At 42.3% G+C, this 27,939-nt stretch overlaps 1 protein-coding gene and 1 long non-coding RNA gene across 2 annotated transcripts in view; one reads left to right on the forward strand and one right to left on the reverse strand.

Annotated features, from left to right (window-relative positions):
- The window catches only part of CLSTN2 (calsyntenin 2), a 639,289-nt gene that overhangs the window by 347,323 nt on the left and 264,027 nt on the right, over positions 1 to 27,939 (forward strand). The window lies entirely within an intron of this gene.
- Positions 1,232 to 27,426, reverse strand: LOC134809603 (uncharacterized). Its single transcript, XR_010155806.1, has 4 exons — positions 27,124 to 27,426; positions 6,657 to 6,807; positions 3,723 to 3,916; positions 1,232 to 1,436 (listed from the first exon to the last, which is right to left on the reverse strand). It is a non-coding gene; the product is annotated as an uncharacterized LOC134809603 (long non-coding RNA).

Here is a 27,939-nt window from a genome sequence, read left to right on the forward strand (position 1 = left end):
TTGGCAGCTAATTCAGTATTTTTAAAACACTCTATAAACCAAAGAAACTAGTCTGTGACTTTCTTTCTTTGGTCCAAGGATTCCTCCCATATTTGTCACATCATGTGTGATCTTCTTGGAGGGTACTATTATCCTGTGTACACCAAGAAAACCAACTTATAGAGTGGCCTGGTGATTTGCCAAAGGTGCCAGAGCTGGTGGCCAGAGAAACTGAGTTTTGAAACTAGGTCTCAATTCAAAAATGACTCAGATTTCTCTCACTGTGCTGTTGTACAGTATGTGTATTACTTTAAAAGTTATGAGAGTATCTGGACTTTTCCCACTTGCAACCCATTCTGGCTAAGCTGAGCGAGGGACTTTTCCATCGCAAAAGATCCCTTCAACCTTCAACTGCTGTTTCCAGAGGAAAAGTGGGTCCTCAGGATGGCGTTATCAACTAAAATTGAGCTGTTGTATCTCACCAATGATATCCAGGGGCTGCTCAGTGGAGCTGGGAATGAGGTACAATCCCTAAATCATGTTGTTCAGAGTTCCTATTTTCCTATTGTAAGCAGAAATTTATCCCTTTGGAATTTCTCTTTTAAAAAAATAATAAAAAGAAATACTTTATAATATACAAGGTTCTAGAGACTAATATGGCAAACTTTGTTTTCCTGTTACTCAGCTTAGTAAATAAAGCATCACTAGTTCAGGTGAAGCCCTATGTGCCCCTTTAACCAAATTTTCCATAGGTATTAATCAGATGAAATTTGGTATTTATTATTTCCATATGTACCTTCATCTTTCTGAGGGCCAAAGTCATACTTTTTCAGGTTGTACACATGCCTGCACACACTAGTGCACATGTGCAATCACGTTTGTGCACCAGAATATATGGACCAGAACAGGTGATTCATGCTTCCCTTTTATCCTGTAAACTGAGCCTGTGGGGTCAGTAAAGCTGATTGCATTACCCTTGCTTTATGGAGGGGGAATATGGACTTCATGAGGGGTTAGGGGATGGGCACAAGGTCACCCAGATGGTGGCAGAGCCACACTGGTACCCTGGACTCCCCCTCTTGCCTCTAGGGCATATTCTTCTTCCCAGGTCTCAGGGTCTTGGCTATTATTTCCTAAGTAGTGTTCAGTTACAGAGAAAGATGAATGAGTCCAAACAGAAAGCCTTTCCTCCTCAGACTGAAAATATCAAGCCTCAGTTGGAATTTGTTTTTCCAATTTATTTAATGCACTCTTTTTTCCCCTTCTCTCATTAATTGATAATGTTCTCTGCTCAATCAGTTTCTTTGATTGCTTCTCCCCTTTAAAGCTTGGGGCCAGGAACTGGGTGTGTGGCATTTAAGTTATGACTTGTTTAGGAAATTGATATTGGCATTTTCTGCATGACTTGCCTTTCTTCAGTGAGTTACTTCGCTCTAATTCTCTGTTAGAAGCTCCAACTGTAAAGGAGGAACAGGCTAATTAAAAATTGGAAGCTGGTAAATTTCACCTTGAGCATCTAGTATGTGCTTTTGGCAAGAATTGATGCAATTATTGATCAAATAAAATTGTCATCCAAAAGAACAGTTTTTATTTTAAGAGAAGGCAGCAAGATACTCACTGTTGAAATAAACCTTTATTCCAAAGATACAGCAATGACATGTGAAATCCAGGTAGGATTTTATCAAAATAAGCATTTCCTATATTTTAAAATCTAAATTCTATTATTTTTTTTAAAAAATAAAAGAACAAATTGGGTTTCTAATTTATTTCTGGACTAAAAAGCACTGTGCTGGGACTGCCATAATTGCTTGTTAAATTGAACTGAATTGAAAAGATGTCAAAACACCATCACCCTTAACCAGTCTTTAAGGTAAAACAGCCAATTGTAGAGGTGTTCCACATATATAATGTTCATGGAGTCCCAAAGAAAATGTAAGAGTGACTTTTTTTCCTAAGAAAATCACATTATTCACAAACCGCAGGGGGTTGCAGAGATCAAGTCCTTGAATCAGGCCTGGGTTGCATTGTGGATTTCCTAGCTCAAGAGCCACTCCATCAGGATGTGCCCAGCCTCAGGTGCCTATTTTCTGAGGAAAGAAAAGCTCCAGCAGCACAAATCCTCTCTCAAAGTCAGTGCAAACCTCTGAGTGAAACAGCTCCTTCCAAAGGCTTTGTTCCCTGTTAATCTTCAAGTTACATTTGTCTATGTGAAGACTCCCTCTGTCAAAAGCCTGCATTTGCTGGGTTGGCAGAAACCTCTGCATGTCCCATCTGCTTGTTCTGACACTACAGACCAGGGAGGTGGACAGAGTTAAGACCAGTGTCAGAGGCTAGGAGTCAGTAGGGGCTTTGTCTTTCTCTAGCCCTTCCTGATAGCTCCCTGACCTAGCCTGCCAACCCCCACCTCTCACCCCTACTCCAAGAAAACCTAGCCTGAGACAAAGGCTTGCATGCAGGTTTATTGCAAGAGATAGGATTGGGTGACTGAGTAGAGTAAAACAGGGAAAGAGGAAAAGCCAATACAAAAGGGCATCCTGGAGGTGGTCATTGCTGTGGGCAAGTGGAGCTCGGTTTCCCTGGGCTTTTTGGAGGAGCCATGTGGAACAATTCTGTCCAATAGAACTTTCTGCAATGTTGGGAATGTTCTCTGTGCTGTTCAATATTCTGTCTACTAGCTACATGTGACTAGTAGGTACTTGAAATGTGGGTCCTTTATTATATTAATTTTAATTATTTAAATACTCATATATACCCATATGGACCACTGAAACAGACAGCTCATGTGTAGACTGGGCTTTCAAGTTGTCTATTGGGGAGTTGGAAGAGGGTATCAATTATCTACTGGCACCAGCTCCTGTTGCTTAAGGGAGTGTTATGCCCTCATGCTTCAGGTCGGCTTGCATGGGTACAGGTTGATCCTACAGACACCCTCCAGTGCTGCATTAGAGAAGCAGTTGCAAAGTGGGAGTTCTGGGGTGCAGCAGAAGCAGGAGCTGATGGGATACTCCTGTGTAAAGCTGGCAGCAACAGGTGTCACTAGAACAGTGGTTTTGAAATATGAGCCAGCACTGGGATCTCCCAGAAGGCTTGTTAAACACAGATTGCCAATTGCCCTCCCTAGGGTTTCTAATTCATTGGGTCTGTGGTGGAGCCTGAATATTTGCATTTCTAACAAGTTCTCTTGATGCCAATGCTGCTGGTCAGGTGACCATATCTCCAGAATTTCTGGGCTAAAATAAAGGGTGGGCCAGAGGATATAAATTGGAACTAGAATAATGAATCACCCTGATTTGCCCAGGACTCGAGGGGTTTCCAGGACGTGAGGCTCTTGGTGTCAAAACTGGAACAATCCTGGACAAACGGTTACAAGTAGAACACTCTAGTTGGAGGGCAAGAGTCATCCAATACCATGACCTGGGGCTTAGCACTTTTCGAAATGGAAAGTTCAGGCACAGCCCTGCTGGCCTCCAGGGTGTTTGTGACAATGCAGGGGTGTTGTAATAACTGTGAAACTTTAGCGTTAGGCTCTAAGATGAGCTACTTCACTAATAGCAGAGGGTCCAGATGGCCCCTGGAGCAAGAGCTTTGACTTTATCCCCAATTTCTGAGCAGCTGTGGTCCACAACTGCCCCCGGTAAAGGAAGCAACCTCTCTGTCCAGGTCCTGATTCAAATGGAGGCCACCCCAATAGCCTGTGGAATAGACCATGGATCAGAGTTGTGTGCTGAGCCTTTTATTCATACCTGGCTGTGGTTTTCCGTCATTGATAGGTGTGGTGTTTTCAAGGAGATCTGGGGAAACTCTTTGGACTATTTCTCCTTCACAAATCAGTTAAGTGTTTATCGATCATCCTTTCTGTTCAGTCCTGTGTAGATGTTTGGTAGGGAGGCGGCAGACAGGAGGTGCATAAAACTTGCTCCCCACTCCAGTGATGTCCCTGACAAATTAGGGAGAAAGAATGGTTTGATGATGCCCATTTTCAACTCTCATGTGGCAGACAGACAGTTATATATGTATATTCTTTTGCCGCCCTCTATTCAGTGTCTACCATAGATATGATGTATGCCACTCTGCCTCCCTCCTCAGCCTTGGAGTATAAGCACCTTCAGGGCAGGGACCATGTTTCTCATCTCTCTCATTCCTGGTACTCAGCTCAGAGTGTGGCAGGGAGCTGGCAGTCAGAGGCTTGTCCCTGAAGAAAGGAGGAGGCTGCTCCACTTCACATGCTGTGTTGTGAGACATATATTCTGGGAAGACAGCCCTGGATAGGAGAAGGAGGAGTAGTGGGGTCCTGGAGGAGGTAGTGTAGGCAGTGGACCAGAGGGATAGGTGGGCTTTGTAGGAGTGGGAGGTAAGCGATGATGTTTCAGAACATGAACAGAAGCACAGAAGCTGGAAGTCCTGGAAAGTCTAGGTGACAGGCTGAAGTGAGGAATCAGGCTGGTCAGGAGAGGGGAAACAGGTTGGCTCAATCCACAGAGCAGATAATGAAGGGCTTTAAGAGCCCAGCTCAAGGGTCAGCATCATGCATCAAAGTAGAATATAATAGTGGCAAAGGTTTCTGAGGATTAGAAACAATAAGATCTATCTAGCTTCCTGAATTTTAAGGATGTTATCTGATTTCTTTTTTTTTTTTTTTTTTTTTTTTTTTTTTTTTTGAGACGGAGTCTCCCTGTCGCCCAGGCTGGAGTGCAGTGGCGCGATCTCGGCTCACTGCAGGCTCCGCCCCCCGGGGTTCACGCCATTCTCCTGCCTCAGCCTCCCGAGTAGCTGGGACTACAGACGCCCGCTACCTCGCCCGGCTAATTTTTTGTATTTTTAGTAGAGACGGGGTTTCACTGTGTTAGCCAGGATGGTCTCGATCTCCTGACCTCGTGATCCGCCCGCCTCGGCCTCCCACAGTGCTGGGATTACAGGCGTGAGCCACCGCGCCCGGCGGATGTTGTCTGATTTCTTAAGGGGTGCCTGAATAACTTGAAAAAATCCAGGTATGAAAATGTGAATCAGCAATACAAAGCAGTAAATTACTGATACAACACGGATGAATCTCAAAATCATTATGCTGAGTGAAAGAAGCCAGGCCAAAAAAAAAGTGCACATCCCATATGATTCCATTTATATGAAATTCTAGAAAATGCAAACTTATCTCTCAAGACAGAAAGCAGCAGATCAGTGTTTGGGCATTGGAGTACATGGAAGGGTGGATTGTACAGGGACAGGAGGAAGCTTTTGGGGGAAAGAAGAATTCTTGTTATCTTGATTGTGGTGGTGATTTCACTGTATATACACTTGCCAAAACTGGTCAAAAATGTATACTTTAAATATGTGCAGTTTCTTCTGCACATTTTAAAGGTTGGCCAGTTAATGTAATGGAATACCATAAGAATAGGGAAGTTGAGAAAAAAACATAGTTTTTTTTCCTAATGAAAATGGAATACTCGGTATATGTAAATTCACATAATTCTCTCAAACAGCCTAGTGATGTAGGTATTGAATTGCCATTTTACAAATTCTGAACAGAGGCTCAGAGATATTCAGTGACTTACCCAGGGTCACACAGCTGCTGAGTGATGGGCAGAGCCAGCATTCTAACATAGGTCTATCCGATCCCCAAATCATTGAGCCATTTATTTTGTGTCTCTCAAAAATCAGTGCTCTATCTGAAAGCATGCCCCAGTCCTCAGAAGGAGAGAGAGATAAACTGATGAGCCAAATAACACTTCAAAATCTCAGAAGACTAAGTTGCTCATCTTTCAAAATGGGTTTGGGTTGGGAAAGGATTCTACCATATGCTTATCAGGATAACTTTAGCTCAACATTTTTAACTCAACCAACTGATGCCAAATGATTTCCTTCTTGATAGATGACACATGGCCTTCATTTCTAAAGCAGCCTCAGCAGAACAGGAAACGGGGGGGTCAGAAATGGGTGTGGACAACTGACCTTCCACATGTATACCTATTGTTATGTTTGAATGTCTGATTATTAACATGTTTTATATATCAAAAATATAAGTAAAAAATTTATGAAAGAAAGTAGGGTGGGAAAAAAAGTGGAAGGAAAGAAGAACAGACAGACGGAAGAAAGACATGAAGAGAATAAGTGTCCGCTCTGGGTTATATGCCGGGATGAGTGTGCTGCCATCTCCCCTCCCAGACATTCCTTTCACACTGATGCCCTGGGATCCTCTCAGATATCCAGCTGTTCCAAGAGGATTCTATTGCAATCACTAAACACCATTTCCTAGGTGTTTTAGAAAGAGTCTTCAGCAGTGCTGCCTGAGAAAAAATGCAGCTAATTGAGACACTTTTCTTCCCTCAGTATTTTAGCAGAATTCAGATTCCCAAGTCCAAGACATCATTTCTGCGGTTTGTATATTGGCTTGAGCAAATGCTGATCAATTGTTTTGATTTTCCTTCTTCTCACTATGCCCAGTTAGCATCTCCTGCTTCCCACCAACACCACTGACTAATTATCTCTTATGATACTGTCATCATGGCTATGGAATGTTCCATTAACAATTTCTGAGGGATTTAAATAAAAATGACTGTGAGCCAGGCTGGGGAACTAATGAATTAATCTTTAAGTGGAGAAAATCCAACTGATTTATAGCAGCCTGTGGCATTCTCCACAGTCCCCTGAGGGAGCTGGACTCTTTACTCACCCTTCATACCTACCTCCCAGTTGCCTCTTCTGGGCAGCCTCCCCAGACACTCGCCTCCCTGATCCCCCGTGCCCTTTTCCTCTTCACCTGGGTCAGCTGCTGCTGCTCTGTTGCTGCATTGATTATGCTGTGTTGAAATCTTCTGGAATCTTCACTGGCTGCTCCTTGAGTATGATACATGTTATTCACACAGAGTAAAGTAGCCCCAGTGTAGCTAATGTGACTGCTTACTGTGTGCCAGGCATGGTTCCAAGGGCTTTACCTGTATCTAATCCTTTAATCATCAGAATTCTATGAGATAAGCTGTGTTATTACTCCTATTATATAGAGGAAACTGAGGCAGAGGTTCTGTTACTTGTCCAAGGTCACACAGCTAAAAAGTGGAGGTGCTGGGATTCAAACCCAGCCAGCCTGGATCCAAGCCCAATTTCATGGTTTTGTGTTTTGTTTTTTTTTTGTTTTTTGTTTTGGCAGGGGGTTGGGGGGAGGAGCTGTATTCCCTGCAAAAAATCCACTGAGTTGTATTTTTAAAATTTGGAGCCTTTCTTTTTGGTACCTAGTTAATGTCCCTTTGAAATTGGTCAAAAACTGAAGACAAAAGAGCAGGAACAGGACCATAGCCTAATTCCATATCACAATCCCATCTGTGGCACAGCATTAACTGGGTCTCTGACCCTTTCATGGCTTCTCATTGCCTCCAGAATCAAGGCCAAACACTTTAACAAACCTTCACTTCTTTTCATCGTTAACAGGCAATGGGTGACTTAATGTTTGTTGAATGAATGAAGAAATAAATGAGTGCATGCACACACAAAAAGATACATCTGTATGAGGGCTCAGAGTTCAGTAATTGCTGTCTTTCTAAAATCACATTTCTGCCAACTTGATCATGAAATAAAAATATAGCCCTGCCAATAATCTCAGAGATATGTTTCCTAAATATCAGACAAGGTTTAAAAACCCAAAATATAAAATTTTATAAGGATTCTCATGTATGTTAAATGAAGACAAATTTTCATATTGAGTCAGGTGAAATTCTGTTTTCAGATAAGAAACAGGGCTTATGTGGCATGTAAAAGGGTCTCAGAAGTCTCTTTGATCAGCCTACTAGATGCTGAGCAGCCATTTTTAAGGCTTTTAAAACTAGACTTTATGTAAAAGGTAGAGAAATAAGGATCAAAAGTCCCTTTAGTGCTCTGATTTTGCTAATAGGCATCAGAAAAGATTGTCATTATCTTTCTGTATTTTTAAGATGACGGATTCTGGAGTTGTCTCAGAACACCCATTTTGATGAAGTGTTTGAGCCTGTTTTGGAATGTGATCAAGTTCATCTCACAGTTAGTTTAGTGAATAGTTTCCCTGAGTCAGGCACAGCACTGAGCCCTGGGGTGAGGGGCTGAGGAACTGGAAATACAGGGAGTTTAAAAGGTGACTAAGAGGACAGAGCTCTGCCTCCAGGGATCTTTCCATCCTCTGGGGCATTAACATAGTAGGAGGAGCCCACAATATACCCGAGCATTAGGAAGGGGTTCATTGACGTGGACTTTGGAAGACCAATGCATGCCTCTTAGATGGGGTGCCCTTTGGGGTGGGATTGAGGGACAGGAGGAGAGACCTCTACAAATGAGGAAAAGGAGGAGGTAGGGGGAAGGGAACACTCTCTTGTCTTCTGAGAAGTTCAGTCTATGGGGCAAATCACACACAAATGCACCAATTACAATACAACCTACAAGCGACTGACAAGGAAAGGCTTTTCACTGGTTGCGATCCTCCAGAGTCCTGGTTGACCGCTAGCTTTGGAGCATAGAATGGATAATTCAATGTCTAAGCCTAAGTATCCTGATTCACACTTCCTCCTTGGTCCTCAAGCCACCTTTAGCTGCTACTCCTCTATCTGATGACCCAACACCATGCTTTGTGAAAATAGAAGCTACCAGACAACAGCTCCTTTACCATCCTTCCTTTAGTGGAAGCAATGTCCTCATGCCTTTCAGGGCTAATTTTTCACCTGATCTGCAATGATGCCCTCATTTCACACCCCTCTCTCCCAGATCATCTTCATCAGCATACAAACAGGGCCAACTACCTGATATTAAAAACAACAACATAAAATTTAAATCCCTGTCTTTTCTTCACATCACCTTCAATTACATCCAAAAATCCCTACCATCCTTCTCAGCAAAACATTACTCATCTCTCTGAACACCAGAGTATTATTTTCTTTAAAAGGGGGCTAATATTAATAGTTGTCCCATGTGGTTATTAAAAAGTGGACATGGATCCATGAATTCATGTAAAACATATAGAAAGAGCCTGGCCCCAGATGAGCTTTCACTATATGTTAGTGCTTATTACTCTCTAATGCCTTGTGTACTCATGGCCCCGCCTCCTCACTTTATTACTCTCTCTCCCCTCCAGGCTGTCCTCCCTTCCTAATGTGTATCTGAAACTGCCTTTGTCAAGGTCACCAGTAAATGACCTGATGCTAAATCAGATAAGTGCTTCCCCTCCACCCCCCCAACTTTCTGCTGGACCTCTCCCATCACTCAGCAATGCCGACTGCCCCTCCCCTTTGAAACACCTTTCTCTCCTGCATTCTGTGATTCCATTGTCTCTTGAACTTCCTTCTCAGTTGTCTTTGCTGCCTCCTTTTCTTCCACCAGACAGCCAAATAATGGAGTCTTTTATTCATTGTTTCTGCCCCTTCCTCCAAAATTATCCTCTGGCCCATCCATATGCTGGCAACTTCCCCCATCTCCAGACGAGATCTCTCATGAACTCCAGTCCTGCATATTCCCCTGTCTGCTTGGCATCTCCACTCCACCATCTCAAGCACTTTAATCCAATGCCAAAAGGAGAACTTTGCCGCCTCCTCACACCTCAAATGATTGTCCCTCAGTCATCTGTGTCTGAAAGATGAGCTTCCAACCACTCCAACTCAGAATCAGCCTTGATTCCTCTGCCCATTAACACCACAGTACAAGTCTCACCAGCTGCCGCTTGAAAACCTGTCTCAAACTGGTGTGTCCTCTCCATCTCCATCCCACCTGGAGGACCACATGAGCCTCCTAACTGGTCTCCCTAGTCCACCTCACACTTTCTCAATGTATTCTCCACTCAAAGCTGGAGGATCTTTCTAAAGCAAAATCTAGATCATCTTTCTCCCCTCCTCAATTCAATTCAAAGACTTTTCAATGTCTTTACAGTAAAAACAATGCCTCTCTCCATGGCCTATAAAACCCCCATGACCTATCTAAGGCTTGCCTCCCAAGCACTCCTCTTGCCACCCCTTTCCTTGCTCAGGACACCCAAACCCTCTCACCTCTCTCCATTCCTCCAACAGGCTGGATCCTTGCATGTGCTGCTCCTCCTCCTGGGAGCTGTTGCCTCATTCTTCCCATGGCTGTCAGCCGCTTCCTTCCTGTTACGAATATCCTGCCCAAAATATCTCCTCCTCAATTAGGCCTTCTCTGATTCACCCAGTTAACTATGTTGTCAATATTTGTTTTTTTTCTTCTTCCCTGCTAAAATAGAGCCCCCAATGTGCAGGAACATTATCTGCCTTGAGCATTACTGTGTCCTGAGTGATTCACATAGTGATGGACTCATTCCTCAGCAAATCTTTGTCCAAGAATTAACAAATTGATACCTTTACCCATAAGCTGCAACATTAATCTCTAGTTACCCCAGCACTTCAGGCCTGTTAGAACTACTGCATAGAGAAGAGAATCATGCAAGTTGCACAGTCAGAAAACTTGGATGTAAATTCACCTTGCAACCTTTATTAATCAAATGACATTAAGTAAGTTACTTAACCTCTCTCAGGCTCAATTTTATCATTTGCCAAATGAGGGTGAGCATAGCAATATAGCTGTCACAGGGCTGCTGGGAGAACTACGCAAGATAATGTGTGTGTCTGTGCTTTAAAAATAACAAGGAACTTTCCAAATAGTTAATGACTAAATAAACCACAGTTTTCCACTTTGGAAGACTGTAAGAGAGTTGTCATTTATGAAGACAATGAGGCTGAGTCTCTGGTTGGTGGTTTGCCTTGAGTCACCCTGGCCTGCTGCCCAGGCAGTTAGTAAACTGTCCCTACGGACTTAGAGTAGACGTGAGATAAACACTATTAGACCTCAGAACCAGAATGGCACATTGATGGAGAAGCCTAGCAAAGAGGACTGGAATCAAGGTTGATTTGTCTTCCCTCTTTAACAACAGCATTCCCAGCCCATTTGTACAAGCTGAATCTTCAGGGTGATCAAATAATTAGGGATTCTTGGGAGAAGTGGATTTGAAAGAGGTATTGAAGGTGGTTCATTGGGTTGATAAGCAGGTGAACTCTTAGTGTAGACTGAGGGATGTAAAGTGACAGAGGAGAGGAGAGCACTCAGTGGGCAGCACGGAGGGGCAGATGGCACTTTCCTTAGTAGGCCTACCTTGAGCACACTGGTCATTCCTACTTCCTATCCAGGCAAGGCTGTGAATTATCTTCACAGCTACAAAGCTCTTCCCCTTCCTCATGGGTAGGTCATGGACAAGCTAGTCAGTGACAGGGGCCTGTCTTCCACATACATGTATCACAAAGCTTAACATTGGATATGTCAGAGAATAGGTGCTTGGGCTGAGCTGAGAGGAATGTCCCATGATGATCATGATGGCCTAAGTAAGCAGTGGAAAGGATGAAATTAAGATATATTTAGGCAGGAGGGTACCTAGAACTTAGATAATGGAGTGGATGAGGGAAAGGATGAGTTGAGAGAGTCCCAGGGATGTTATCCTGAGAGATGAAGAAGATGTTGATACCATTTACTACGTGAGAGGAACCTCAGGAGGAGTGATGCTGAGGCACCCTGACAATTTGATTCTGGGCTTGTTGGGTCCAAGCATTGATGGGCACCTCTGATGTCTTGAGCCAGTCCCTGACTGGCTGTTTTCTGGCTGAGAGCCAAATTCACCCTTTCCTTTGTCTACACTATGTTCTCTCTATTCCATCCTCCTTCCACCTTTCCTAAGTTTTGTGAAGGCTCTAGAGTTTTCAGAATCAAAGACTGAGATGCAAACCATGGGAAGAATATAAGACTGAAAGGAAACCCAGATTTACTCTGTGCCCCATGGAAAGCACTGACTCTGGGCCTCCATTTACTCATCTTCCAAAGGGGCAATTGGACTGAGGGATCTCTAAGATACCTTTTAACATACAAATCTTGGGTTACAGCATGTTATAGCAAATGGAGTATGGTTTCTATAAAATCAAAAGTCTTGATTTGTTCATTCATGTGATGTGACTATGAAGTCACCTAGCTTCTGCGAACCTCAGCTTGTCAAGCTGGCAAATAGGGGAAATAATCTAACCTAACAGGGTAATTACAAAGTTTAGAAATTGTAACAGTCATGGGCTAAACTGTTAATCTCAGTAGATTAAAATACAAAGGTTTATTTATCCATGAATTAAAATAACAAAAGGTTTATTTCTTACTCATGCTACATGCCTACACTGACTTTTGCTCCAAGTCTTTTTCACTGGAGGCCCCAGGCAGATGTCACCTCCACCATTAAGAACATCACTGATCACCATCATCATGAAGGGTGACAAATTGTTCCCCAGCTCCTAAAGGCTTCTGCTTCCTCTGCTTCCATTTCATTGGACAAGGCAAGTTATATGGTCTCCCCAATGTCTTTTTTTTTTTTTTTTTTTTGCCTGTGGGAAACAGAAACTCCATGAGCCTAGGAGATCAATTTCCCTCCCTGCCCACAGTGTGTGAGTGTATCAAACCCCTGCCATCAATGAACACTCATTTTCTTTCTCTTCCCCTCTCTCTTTCTGTCTTATTCAGGTGAGGCTGCTATAACAAAGTACCATAGACTGGGTGAATTATACACAACAGAAATTCATTTCTCACAGCTCTGGAGGCTGGAAGTCCAAGGTCAGAGTGCCACCATGGTTGGGTCCTGATGATGGCACTCTTCCATGTTGCGGACTGCTGACTGCTTGTATTCTTTCATGGGGAGAAGGGGGTGGTAGAGCTCACTTGGGTTTCTTCTAAAAGGGCACAAATTCCATTCACAACGGTTTTGTCCTTATGACCTAATTACCTCCAGAAGGCCCCACCTCCTAAATGCTGTCACATTGGGGGTTAAGGTTTCAACATACAAATTTGGGGTATTGGGGTCACAGACGTTTGGTCCATAATACCTTCCTTCCCTCTGTAAAATTTTCTAGAAATACCTGGTTTTATACAAGTTGTTTTGCCAATTTTCTAGGAAAAAGCCATATCTTGCTTTTTTATATTCATTTTATTATAAGCGAGTATGATCACATGACCATATTTTCATATGTTTATTGGCTGTTCATATTTTTTCTGTAAATTACATATTTTCTTTACCCATTTCTTTGTGGAAATATTGAACTTTTCCTTATGGCTTTGAAATCAGCTTGTATAGTGGGTATTTCAGCCTTTTATCCACCACATAAACTATTTCCCTTGGTTTTAAAATGCACCTTTCAATCTGTTTGTCATAGTTTTTCCTTTACAGAAAGGCTTCTGCCTTTCTTACCTCAAAATTATAAAAATATTTGCTCACATTTTTGTTGAGTATTTATGGACTTGTGTTATTTACCTTTAAAGTTTTGATCCATCTGAAATTTATTTTGGTTTAAAGTGATATAAAGTTCTAGCTTTATTTTTTCCCTGAAGTATTACACAACTGCCCCAATTTTTTTTTATTTTTAAAGTATGATGCCAGTTATTTAAAATACGCAAATATGTAAAACAACATATATCACTTAGAGATAAGTACAAATACATTATAAGTATAAATGCTCAGAAATAATAAACACCAAACTCAGGACGACCATTGCCTTTGGAGGTACTGGAGAAGGAGGAGTCATATGATCAGAAATGAGGGACAAAGGAATCTTCAAATGTATCAGTAAAGTCCTATTTCTTAAGGTGAGTGGAGGGTTCATAAGCTCCTTAGATTACTCTTTAGAGCCTTTTTTATGCCTGTAATAGTTTAAATTCTGGTTTTAAGCAGCTAAAAGACCTTTGAGAAATAACTGAGACTAACTCAAGAATTGAGGCTATTTTAACTGAAATGTTATTATAATCCAATTCTTATATGTTGAATGGCCCTCTCAAACCCCTCCTGCTCTGATTTACAATATGGCCTTTATATCTGGATTTATTTATGAACTCTTCATGCTCTTCTCCTGACCAATGTGTCTTTTCTTGCATCTATCACCCGCAACTTCATAGCTTTAACTATCTTAGAATCTAGAAGGGGGAGCCACCTTCCTCATTGCTCTTTCTGTTCTGAAGTTGTTTAGATGTCGTCACATATTTATTCTTGAAGATGGTCTTTAGAATCACTATGTCAATTCCCTGAAAACTATCCTGTTGGAAAGTTGATTGAGATGTGCTATATAGATCTAAAATGTTGATAGATACTGGTAAATGGCTCTCTGGGAAATTTGAGCTAATTTGAATTCTCAAAATTTCCTCACACTTCTGCTCACATCACACATCATCACACTTTATCTGTATTGCCCTAACACAAAATGATACGCCATTGTCATTTCGATTTCATATTTCTTTGATTACTAGTAAGGCAGAGCAACTTTTCAAACAGTCTCAGCTTACTTGTTATATTTTTCATGGATTGCCTAATTCACACTTTCTCCTATTTTAATTGGGATGCTCATCATTTTCTTACTGATTTGTAAGAATTCTTTATAAATTAATGATTCTGCCTCTTTGTTCATTATATACAACGCAAGTATTTGTTAGATGTATTTGTCTAAGTTCGTTTTCTCTACAGAGGTTTTTAAGGTTTCTGGCTCCGACCATCTGTCCCTTTAGGGCTGGGATTTACTATTTCTAATCATAGCAAAGGCTATATTGTCACATTCATTTTTCTGTTAGTTCCTCATAACCTCCCTGTTAGGTAGACAGGAAAGGAAGAGCAGGTTAATTTACAGATTGAGAACCTGAGCTCCAGGAGGATAAACAAGAACGAGCTGGGGCTAAGCCAGCAGGAGTGGCCAGGCCCACCCTACAGGCAGCCTCTGCACCACTGTGCTGGGTGGATGGGTGGATGGTCAGACAGACAGAGGAGTGCTGAACTTCAGGAGCTATTCCACAGTGTGCCCAGCTTCCTTCAGGTGAAATTCAGACCCTCCAGCTCTTCCACTGTGAGGAGCTCTTTGGACATTAGTCAGAATGATTAACTTCTGGCTACTTTTTTTGACTAAGAAACATCTGGACTCAATTTGTTGTGTTTGTTTGCCAAGTATTTTAAGCCAGTTTGGTGTTTATTCAGTCAGCCTCCGTCCTTGAACTGCTCTCCACATCAACTCTGAAAGGCAATTTTGCACAGATATCACACAGCCACTCTGGGTGCTGGAGGACATAGAATCTCATGCCCACTGCTTGGGAACAGGGGCAAAGGATTTTGGGAAAAATGGCCATCTCTGGCACCAAAATTGTAACTAATATTAATACTTATTAACGTAAATGCCTTTGTTACTGCATCTTCCTTTTCACTAAATTTCCACCAATAACATTTACTTGATTCTCACAATGAGCTGGTGAATTAGTCACTACAGACAGCAGGAATTGGCAAATGTTTTTTTTCTGAAAAGGGCCAGGTAAATGTTTTGGGCTTTGCAGGCCAAGAGGTAAAATAGAGTAACCAGTCTGCTGAAAGTCTAGAGTCCTTTTCTAAATTAGGAGTTAAAAATGCCATTCTTAGCTCACAGGCCATATAAAAATGGGTATCGGGCTGGATTCGACCTGTGGGCTGCATGTGGTCTGCTGACCCTCAGCATACAGCATTGTGACCAGTGAACAAATTAGGAAACCAAGGCTCAGGGAAGCTATGTGACTCTACACAAATGACATTTTCCTTAGCCTATGTGGGCGATACGTGGGCTTCCAACTTCCATCATGATGGCTCAAACTAATACAGGTGGTTCTCAGCTTACCATGGGGTTTCATCCTGATAAACCCATTGAAAGTAGAAAATACATTTACCACTTACAATATTGTCATCTGATGTAACCCCATCATAAGTTGAATGTATTAAATGTGTACTGCTTTTATACAATTGTAAAGTCAAAAAATTACTAGGCAAGCTATGGTAAGTTAGGGATCATAATTCATTCACTCAAATCAACAATTTACTAAGCTTCTGCTATGTGCTAGGCATTGTGCTATAGAGGTGGGATATTGTAAAATAAAAAATAAACTAAATACATAGTGATTTTAAGCCCTGGCTCTGATTTAGACAGGCTTGCACACAATTTCTGGCTGTATACAAGCTGTGTGATTTTGGCCAAATCACTTAATATGTGTAAACCTCAGTTTCCTTATCTGTAAAATGGGCCTAATATAGTTTATTTATAAAATACATGTAATAGTTCATTTACTAATGTAAATATTTAAGGCCATAATCTATGTAAAGTCCTTAAAACACACCTAGAATATAGTGTCCATTAGACCGGAAGGAAATAACAATAGTAATGATGACAATAATCATAATTTATGTTGGCCTATAAACTTGCAAAGTGCTCACCATCTAGAGAAAAAGATAAACACTGAAACACATAGCTGCAGTTGTCTATGATAAAAAATGTTGAGGACACATAGGGAAGCTGCTTGTAGTATGTCTGGCAGCCTGAGCAGGGTTTGTCCCCCAGGAACATTGGGGAAGCTGTGAAGCCCAGGAGGGGAGGTAACTTGCCCAGGATCACACAAGAAGACTCATTCAGTTTTTCATTCATTCACAAAGCAAAGCTTTCGTCAGGCAAAAGGCAATAAACTTCCTCCAAAAGCCCATTGTCCAGTGGGGCAGCAACTGTGGATGCAGTGGGGGTAATTAACATACAAGAATGAGAACAGAATGCATGGTGTAAAAAGAAATGCAAATAAACTACAAAATTGGAGTGAAGAGGCATGAGGGTAGAAACCCACCTTGAAGAGGCAAGGAAGGCCCTTCAACCTGAATAAAAGCTAGGGGACTTGGGAATCTGAGATCTGGGAATGGGCTGCAGCTGCAAATGAAGAGACTCTGAATAGTGCCTCACCCAGTGGTGGACCTGTGGGGAGCATGGTCCCTGACCCTCTTCCCCCTGTACCTTGGTCTCCGTGCCTCACTGTCACCTCGGCTCTCCAGTGCTCACTTTCCCCTCCACTCAGCTAAGTGCTACTGGCTCCTAACAGCCCAGTGTCAAGTGCTCCCTCCTGCAGGAAGCCCTTCCAAACTACTCCAGGACACAACTTTCAATTATTATAGTGTGTGGCCCAAATGAATGGGAACAGACCCTGTCTAGGGAGGAAGGGGCTGTAACCCTGGACAGCCATTCACTCATCAGATCTTAATTTAAGTGATTATGTGGGCACCCCTGGTTCCCAGCCCTTGTCCTTAACCAAACCTATAGGAATCCTTAGCCAAAAAAGATATTTTAAGGTTCATTTATTATTGAAGCTCCAGTATATATAGTCAGTTCTGTTCAATTTAGTAAACCAGTGTTCTTAATCATAACATGCATATACTGTACGTATCTACATGCATATTCATAGAGATAAGTCATATTTAAATCCAACCGTAACGTTTCATTCGTGTTAACTGCAGTCCTTGCTTGTCAGGGAAGTAGCAGAGCCTTCAGCCAGGTGTAGAGGAGTGTGTATCAGTCCTCATCCTGTCTAGAAACCCTTAATTGTCTTCTCCTACTGTGTCTTTGTGTCGGTCACCTATCTTTGGCTATTGACTTACATCCCACTTTGCTCTGCATCATGAAGGATGCTGCTTGTATAAGATTGAAAAGTGATTTTCAGAGACATCTTAGCCTCCATAGACCATTGCCCAAAGTTCGTAATAAATATGGTTTCTTCTTTGGCTATATTCTATCACACTAGCAAGTTTCTTCCTAATTTAGTTTGCATGGACATGTACACTTCTAGAACTTGGTGTGAGTTACACAGACTTGCACGTTGGAGCTCTCAGTGAGGGTTTTCTTTTTCCTCTTCTGTAATGCTAGTGTTTTTATTGAATGGTTGGGAGAATGCCACATGTGATGATGGTTTTGTGTACAGCCTTGCCTTTCGATGAAAAGAATAACTTCCGAATTGTGAACAAGCTGAAAATGTTTCCCCCTTGTTGCTCAGAAGCTACAGCTCTTGGCTCCCTCACTGGGAGCTATTGCCCAGAATGCAGTCTCTCTCCCAATCTCCACCTGTATAGGATTTGCTCTTTAATTATCTCTGGGAATAGGATGCCAAAATCTGCAGTTTAATAAATAACTCAAGGGATTTTATGCATAATAATGCATAAGAATCAACTTCCTGATGCAGGGCTGGGCAGAGATTAGGCCCTCAGCGAATCACTGTGATTGGGAATTTTACAGGTCTTGCTGGTTCTTTGATGCTGATTAATGCCCTTCAACCAAAATTCCTACAGGGTCTGTTCTCCTACCTGTCTTGCTTCCTTCTGTCTTGCCTTTCTTCCTTCAGCATGTACTAAATTCTTTTTGGGTGCCAAGCCCTTTCTTTGGCATTGAGAATTCAGGAATGAAAACCACCCAGCCCTGCCTCAGAGAGTTGGCATTGGGAAATACAAGGAAAATCTATAAATATATTACTAGATAGTTGGTGCTATTACAGAGCCCAGCACAGGGTTCTTTTGGGGTCAGGGGCTCTGAGGTAGGTTCCCAGATGTGCCTTGAACGTAGATCTGAAGAATAATAAGTAGGAGCTAGGTGGGCCCATGAAAGGCTGAGTAATGTCCTAGGACAGTGGCTTTCATACTCTTTCAACTCAAGATATCTTTACACTCTTAAAAATTATTACTGAGGGCCACAAAGAACTTATTTGTAGTAGATCTGGATTAGTCAGGGTTCTCTAGAGAAGCAGTACCAGTAGGCGATATATATATATGCATACATAAAGAGATTTACTATGAAGAACTGACTTACACAATTATGGAGGCTGAGAAGTCCCATTATCTGCTGTCTGCAAACTGGAGACCCAAGAAAGCCAGGGTATAATTGCAATCCAAGTCCAAAGGCCTGCAGACCAGAGGTGCTGATGGTGTAAATCCCAGTCCAAAGGTAGGAGAAGACCTATGTCCCAGCTCAAGCAGGAAGGCAGGAAGCAAAAGGGCAATTTCCTCCTTTCTCTGCCCTTTTGCTCTATTCAAGCCCTCAAAAGATTGAATGATGCCCATCCACACTGGGGAGGACAGTCTACTTTGGTGAATCCACTAATGCTATCCAGAAACATCCCACAGATATACCCAGAAATAATGTTTAGTCTGGGCACCCCTTGTCAGCTTGAAACATATACTTAACCATCACAGTGTTATAGCTATCAATACTTAACCGTATTAGAAGTTAAAGCTGATATTTTAAAAGTATTTACTTAATGTATTTTTAATAATTAATAACAAATCTATTACGTGGTAACATAAATTACATCTTTTATGAAAAAAACATATTTTCTAAAACAAGGTGAATCCAGTGAGAAGAGTGGCCTTACTTTACTTGATTGCAACTCTCTTTAATGTCTACCTTCACAGAAGACAGCAGGATTCTTATTTCTGCTTTTACATTTGCTCTGTGGCGAGATTATATTTCATGTAGCTTTTATAAAACTCCACTGTTCATCGATAAGCAAAAACAAGTGAAAACAGCAAATAACATCTTCCTATAATTTTGAAAATAGTTTTGAGTTCATGGATTCTTGCCCCAAAAGGGTCACAGGGAACCCCAGGATTCCCTGGACTATACTTTGAGAATTTCTATTTTAGAGAAAAGAAGCTCAAGGACTTACAGTTGGCTAACTTGCCAGGCTTCAGACTTCTGCTGTGTAGGCAGGGAGACCAGGTACTCCTCCTGGAGGCTGTGTGACTGTCAAGCAGCAACTGCCCATCCCTACCTCCTGCCCAGCTAGCTACATGTCAAGCAAATGGGAAATGTCACAGCAATCTCAGGACAGAGGTAGAATTTCCTCAAACCATTATAGTATTTTTTTTTTTTTTGGAAAAGAGTCTTTGCTATTAGGGTACACAGAATGGTGCAAAAACCTCAGGCCTCTGTTTAAAGCAAATATATTTTTAAGAAGGCAGATATAAAATATTCTGTGCATGGATTGGACTTTGTTTTTTGTTACTAATGTGGCTTCTATGCTGTTATGTAGAACAACATTGACATTTAGTTGATTAAAAAGCCACTAGACCCTTGTCTTAATATTTGGAACATTGTGATCATTTGAGGCTTGGTTGGGTTTTGCTAGTTTTTGTTTCTTGTGGTGGTTGTTTTTCCATTTAGAAAAACAAAAAGAATTCCAGAACCAGAACTGTGAGTTTATTATTGCAAGGCCAGGTGAGCTGTCAAAAGGGCTGTAATGCTGGAGACCACTTGTTAACTGTGCTGACATACAGGGACCATATTTATGAACTACATAGTTGAATAAAGTTGGGTTTATGGACAGAAAAAAAGAATGAGAGAGAAAATGGTAAATAACTGTGTTCATTTGGTTCCCTTGGGATTGGGCTTGTTTTCTGCTTCTTTGCTATTAATGAAAAGAAATCCAATTTGTTCTACATGGTGAGATTTGTAATTCAGATGCTTATTAATTCTAGGTTTGCATAGGAGCTCTTTGAAAAATATGGTCTTCAAAGCATTTACTCTCAAAGGCTAGTAAACGTTGGCTGAAAACAAGCAAAACACGTGTGGCTAAAATGTTTTCTGTGTTTAACACAAATTTATTGAGTACCTGCCATGTGCAAAACTCTCATCCAAGGTTGGAATGGTTGGAGATGTGGAAAAGATGCCCCCACAGCGGCCTACTCTCCAGCTGTAGGAGTGAGGCAAGTGTATAGAACAGACAGAAGAATGCTCCACTTTGCTAGGCCAGGTGGGAGGGTTGGAGACAGAGAAAGGTGGCTTGTAGGAAGGGATGATGTGGGCCCAGTGTGGAGTCAGGTGGGCTCAGATTTCCAAATGACGACTGACATTCTAGTGTGAGCTAAAAGTGTGTCAGCCCCGGAGATGGGGCAGGACTGTGATCCCTCCGCCATTGCTGAGTTCTCCATCTCTGTCCAGCCCCGCGATGCACACAGCATAGCAGGCAAGAGCAAGATCAAGGTCCCTGCCCTTGAAGAGAACACAATCTTGTTGGGGATGCATATGAATAAAGGGGAAATGCTGACAGGAAAACCTAAGGCATTCCGGGATGAATTCAGATCTCAGTTTAGGTTCTAACTGTTCACAAGATGAAACAAGAGCATGAACATCTTTGAGTTCAGCCATTTGATTCATTCAGCAGATATTTCTTAAGTGCTTATTTTGTGCCAAGCATATACCACAAGGCTTGAGGAACCAGAGGAGGCCAAGATGTGGTCTCTCTCATTCAGGGACATGCATCGTCTTTTTCTCCTGTGTGCCTGGCACAATGCTGGAATGCACAGTAGATGCTCAGTTAGCATTTCTTTAACTTGAATCCAAAGGAAAGGTCAGACTCTAGTCCCAGCTCTGCGTCTGCCCAAGTTTGTGAATCTTGACAGGTCATTTAGCTTCTCTCACTGTTTTGTGCTTGTAGAAGAGAAATAATATCTAAATAATCATTCCAGTTTTTTTTCCAAGCATAATTACAATAACGTCCTTCAAACACAGAGGTCTCTACAGTTTACAAAATTATTTTACTTCCAAAATTTAAAATATATCCAACTGAAGGTCACTTGGGGAAAAGGAGATTATGGTGGCTTCTAGAGATGTCTGTAAAATGTTCCAGAACGAATCTGTGCCTGAAGGGATCATTCGGTGTCCCAACTTGACCCTGTTATTGTGACCTGGCTCCAGTAACACAGGGGCTCTAGAGGATGTAGGCAGTGCTCCTGTATCCTAAGAGGCATCAACTTGCTCTGGCCAGATGCATGAGGAGATCAGCCATGACCAGGAATCTCACTTTGGACTTCCATGGGATCAACATTCACTGGGAGGGCCTGCAGCTTTGGCACTTTAAAAATCTAGGATGCTGGGGAAAATGAAGTCCACAGAAGTGCCACTTCTCTGATTTTAAGCAAGTTACTTCTTTCTGTGGTCTCCTTTCCTCTGTCTTTGAAATAGCAACCAGAAAACCTACTCATTTGGGTGGTGGTATGGATTAAATGAGACAATATATGTAATACTCAGAAAAAACTATGTGTGAGCTATGTGGTTATCTCTGAAACTCGCAGTAGGAAGATGAAATAGCTCCTGGCTATAACTACATGAAACTTCATTTCTTTGAATTTTCCGATAACTGTGGCTAACCTAAAACTCCTCCATATTTCTTTTTCCATCACTGATAATCTAAAATGCTGGGTTCAGTTACAAGTGAAGTCTTCTGCTGATGGTGGAGCTCTGAATCTTTGCGTCTTAGTTGGACAGCCATAACAAAATAAAATAGACTAGGTGGTTTAAACAATAGGAATTTATTTCTCACAGTTGTAGCTGCTGGGAAGCCCAACATCAAGATGCCAACTGATTCAGCTCCTGGTGAGGGTTCTCTTCCTGGTTTGCAGATGGCCATCTTCTTGTTGTATGTTCATAACGGCAGAGAGCAAGCTCTGATCTATCTTCCTCCTCTTATAAGGACACTAATCCCACCATGAGGGCCCCACCTTCATGATCTCATCTAAGCCTAACTAACTCCCAAAGACCCCACTTCCAAATACCCTCATATTGGGAGCTAGGGCTTCAACATATGAATGTGGGGGACACAAGCGTTTAATCCATAATACCCTGTTTGGATTTTGAAGATGACTCTCCAGGGCTGTAGTGGAACAGAGACAGGGAGGAAGCGTCTTTTCTCATTGAATCAGCACGAAGGGTTAGTGGTGTGTACTGGAAAGCAAGCTGGCTTTGGGTCCAGCCTGATTTGAGTCCCCACCCCAACCCCACCACTTACTAGGTGTGTCATCTTGGGTAAAATGCTCAACCTCTTCTCCTCAGGTAGGAAATTATTTTTTACTTACCTATTGTTGTAAGTCCGAAGTAAAATAACCTACAGTGATTGTCCAATGCCCTGAATGTTGCATTAGAGGCGAGCTATGCATGATAGTTTGCTTCTCCCTGGAGGACATAGCTGTCACACACACACACAGACACACACACACACACACACACACACACACACACACTCTCTCTCTCTCTCTGTCTCTCTTTCTCTCTCTCTCTCTATGGTGATACTCTCTCTCTTCCTCCTGTTCCCTCTTTAGTACTAATCACTGTGTAGCCTCCACTCCGTGCTGAGGATCCTGTACGTGGATTCAAGCTGTCACCAGACAAGACAGGGCCAGAAAGGGCTGCGTTTGTATATTATTATTTATCTAATATATATTATATAATAGCCTGTTCATGCTCATTTCCAATAAGGAGCTAAATTAGAAATCACATCTCTTAATACTTTCAGAAACTGAATACAGGTCCCTTTAAACTCCATTCCCACTAGATAGTGTCTTCGAAACACCTTAAGTTGCTGTGTGTATAGTGTAGTGGGGGTAAAGGCATTTCAAATCCCTTATCTCCAAAAGGAAAGCAAACTCTTCCTTCTTTTCCCTTTACATCACCTCAGCAAGGTCAGACATATCATGAGAGGAAGCAGAACCTGCTCAGGCAGAAATGAGAAGCTCACCAGGGACTTTGGTACCAAGGAGAACCCAGGGATGCCTTGTTGAGCTCACCTTTCCATCCTGGACAGCCATAGTCCTTACCTTCCAGCACAGAATGACACATTTACAGGACAAAGAAGAACTTGGGGGGCCCTTAATAGAGCAATGTGCAGCCATGGAAATTTAGACTCTTGAAAAATATTTTAAAGAGACAAAATACTCCCAATATTTTGTTAAATAAAAAAAGTGAGGCACGGGATTGTATGTACAGTCTGATCATGAATATGAGTTTTTTTTTTCAAAGTGCAAAAAATGAAGCCTGGCAGGACTGACACTAAAAACTGATAGATAACTTTTTAATTATTTCATTATTCTTCCCTGTCTTTCCAAGTATTTTTGCAGTGAACATGTGTTACTTTTATAATCGGGTAAGGAATGGCATTTTGAAATCTCCATCTCTTTACTCTAAGAACAGACCATGGATACTATAGTCATCCCCACCACTAGTCAGTTACTCTCACTGTGCCCCCTACACCCTCATAGAAATGTATCTCCCTTTCTACACATATCCAGATCCTATACATCCTTCAAGGTCCAGTGTTTTCCAGATTGCCCTTGTCAAATATACTCACAGTTGCACATTCTGTGTATCCCCTGTATTCCCACAGGGCTTCCACTGTGTTAAACACAAAATGCTGGGAGTTCTGTGCACACAGGGCACTCATCAATAGTCTGCCACCCGATGAATCACATGCCATGAAGAGTCTTTCCTTATTGTTTCCCTTAGTTATAAACACCCACCATCACCTCCTTCATTAGAAGATGTAATTCCTTCCCACAGCATCGTAATTCTAAGAGGACAGCAACATGTTTAGAAAAAAAAAAACTCAGGTTTTATTGCCAACTGATCCCAGCTACACTATGCTGTGGTCTTGGGTAAGTTATTAAAACTCTGAGGCCCAGGTTGAACCTTTGTAAAGTGGAAGTCAAAGGCAGACTGATCTCCTGATCTGCAGGACTTGAGAATTAGAGGAAATGAATATAATAAGAACAATGCCTGCCATCAAGTAGCTGCTTCACAGCCTTGCTCTTTGTCCTACTCTTCATGGACTTAAAGAGCTAGTTTTGCCTGGTCGTTCACGCTGTGTGTTCTGGACACAGAACCCTATTACTATTTTGAGTCTCTAGTTTCAGCACCCACATCATGTGGCTTTTCCAGAAAATTCATGACTCTGTCACTGAAGTGGTTTTCTACTTACCGAAGGCAGTTTGTTTCAACCCCATCAGAGTTCTAGTGTTCTGGGATCCATTTTTGTCTTTTTATTATTATTATTATTATTTTATTATTATTATTTATTTTTTTCTTCTCTGTTGTTTCTACATGAGTGACATGGTTTGGCTGTGTCCTCACCCAAATCTCATCTTGAATTCCCACATGTTGTGGAAGGGACCTGGTGGGAGGTAATTGAATTATGGGGGTAGGTCTTTCCAGTGCTGTTCTCATGATAGTGAATAAGTCTCATGAGATCTGATGGCTTTATAACCAGGAATTTCCCGCACAAGCTCTCTCTCTTTGCCTGCTGCCATCCATGTAAGATATGACTTGCTCCTCCTTGCCTTCCACCATGATTATGAGGCTTCCCCAGCCACAAGGAACTGTAACCCCATTAAACCTCTTTCTTTTGTAAATTGCCCACTCTTGGGTGTGTCTTTATCAGCAGCATGAAAACAAACTAATACAACTCAGATTCCCAAACCATGTGGGACATTTCCAAACCCTGTCTAGCTTCCTGCTACACACCTTGCCAGCCTCCTCCTGCTCTCCTTGCCCTTCCTCCTGGGCACTCCTGCCCCTGTGCTTTTCTGAGCTCTTTGGCAGAGCAGGGCATTGACTATGCTGCTGTCAATTATCATGTCCATGTCTCACTGCCTCACTCTACACAAACAAAAAAAAGTTTGATCTAATAACCTCTAAGTATTCCTCTCAGGATTCAGCATAAAGTATGTGGCATGTAGTAAATGCTGAAAAATCTTAATGACTTTGGAGGCGGTACTTAGTCACGTCCATGGGACTATGCCTTTTTCAGGACGTGGCACATCGAGGGTACCCACTAAATGTTCATTGAGTGAATTTTTCAATTGGTTCGTTGTTTCTTCCTCTTTATCTTTTCTCAATAGTCCCTGTATCTTCTTGAAATCAGCTTCCCTAAAATGTCTGTACCCTAGCTTGTGAATATTCTGCTTTCTTCCACCATTCATGTGAGCAGAGGAGTCTGAGTCATTTCTGCTTTTTAAGGCTTCTGGTATATTAAAAATAGAGCAATGCCAAACCAATTAACAATACATTTCATTTAAATGTTTACATTTAACAATTAGGGTTGTATGGTGAAGGCTCCCTCAGAAATCTCTCAGAGTATCCTTTTAACAGGGTCTGTAGATATAATCCTTACAGGCACAACCGTAGGCCTCAATAATGTGAAGTTGGCTCATGAATGTGAAGGATGAACCACAGCACCTCCTCCCCACCCCATGATAGACCCCACCTCCATTTACTCAACGTTGAACCTTAGGGGAAAGTGTACTAAGTTGTCCAGTCACCTTAGAATTGGCTCTTGGCATCTATGGAAGGCTACAGATCCTTCAATTCTGGAACACTGACAGTAGCAATATCCACTTAGGAACCAGGCAAAATGGAATCAGAGAAAGAGTACAGGCTTCAGGGCCAGAGGGCCTCAGTTTCCCAGGCCACCTCTACTTCACATTAGATGTTGATGTCCAGGCAAGTTGCTTCAACACAGTGTAGGTGTAAGGGGCACCAGTTCAGAAGGTGGCATTCAATACCAAGGAAGGTAGCATTGGTAAACCCACTTAGTAGGCTCTCCATAAATGGCTTCGATTGTTATATAACCTTTGCAGTCCCTCCTGGAATTCACCCTGTGTCCTGATAAATAAATGTGTGGTGTTTATGGAGGAGTCTGCATCTCCTTTGGGAGCATCTACCTAGTTAATTCTAGCAAGCACATTTTGAAGTGACTGACTGCAATTCTGAAGCATTGTGTGAGGCATTAAAATCAGATTAGTTGGCCTTCCCCGAGAGAACTGGTGAATTTTTCAAAACCACCCCTGCTCATTTCTCAGCCAGCTGGAGTCTGCATGTTCAGTGTTGACAGAAACCTCTCATCGTACAGTGCCAAATTATTAAACAATGTTCAACATTTCAGAAGCACAATCTTCACTCCAGTTTTATGCTAAGTCATCCAGTATTCTGAGAAAACTGCCATTTGTTGACATGTTAGAATCCCTTGCCATCCTCCCCCATTCTGCTGCCTCCCTAAGCGCAGCTCTAATGGAAATCCAAGGGCAAATTCTCCATTAAGAATCATTTCCTGACTGGACTGTCCTGAAGCTACACAGAACAGGTGATTTGAGTCCTGATTCAACATTTTACTAGCTGTGTAATCTTTAAGCCATGGTTTCATCAGTTATTTATTCATTTGTTTATTTAACAAATATTTATTGAGAACATGCTGAGTGCTTGACTCTGTCTTCTCTGTTCCCTACTCTCATAGAACTTACAATCAGGTAGGAGAGTCAGACATTAAGCACATAATTAAACAACTAATTATTTAAATTATGATCTTGACAAGTGAGACAAAGCAGAAGTATAGGGTCCTGGGAACATGTCACCGGGGTCCTGGCCTACCTAGCATCCGAGGGAAGGTTTCTCTGAGGAAGGCCAAGTAGGACTTGTAGACAGAAGAGCAGTGAAGGACCAGAGGTGGCAAGATGCTTGGGGCATGTAAGTGACAGGAAGATATCTGGCCTACCTGCTGATCCTCCCCAGGAGATGGTCCCAGGTAAGGCTGGTGAGAGGTGGGGCCAGATTTTGCAGGCTGGACACTGGGTGTCTGTAGAGGAAAAGGAGGCAGGTACCCCAGAGGCTTCTGGGAGTGAAGGAGTGGGGCTAGTCTTACCAATGACATCACAGTATCATGGAGGGCAAGTGTTATCACAAGCAGGGCATAGGTGATGGCAATGCAGGCAGGCCAGAGAAGGTAGGACCTGTGGATTCCAGCAGACCTGCTGGGCACAGCAGGGTCCCTCAGTGATCAAGACAGCTAGGCAGGGGCTTCAGGTCACAGCTAAAAGAACCAGACAGCCACAAGAGTCACCCCCACGTGCCCTACCAGAAATTATTCCCCCGTGACTAAGTCTTTCCTTCGTGCTTCTCCTTCCCTATTCCGTGGGGCCTTAATGTCCTTATGTCTGCATCCTGGTTTAGCACTTGGCCCTGAACTTCCAATCTCTCAGGCCTGGGCTCTACACTCTCCTTCCCACTCTACTCAGCACATAAAAACACATATATCAAATTCTTCTAGGACCGAAGCCTCATAGTTTTGTCAGGACTGACATTTCTCACCGTGGCGGCTTGTTCCCCAGTCATCCTGCTAGGGCCCCTTCTACCCTGTCCTTATATCAACCCAAGGGAGATCTGGTCATGGGGTTCTAGCCTTCTCTGGTTTCCCTTTCCTGCTCTTCCTCCTCCATCTCCTCCTTTTAATTTGCCCTTTCTCCTCTAAGACTGCAGGAGCTCAGATCTAAACACATCCCCTGGGTTACTACAGCAGTCTCCCAACTTTTCT

Source organism: Pan troglodytes, chromosome 2, assembly GCF_028858775.2.
Source record: "Pan troglodytes isolate AG18354 chromosome 2, NHGRI_mPanTro3-v2.0_pri, whole genome shotgun sequence".
NCBI lineage: Eukaryota > Metazoa > Chordata > Mammalia > Primates > Hominidae > Pan > Pan troglodytes.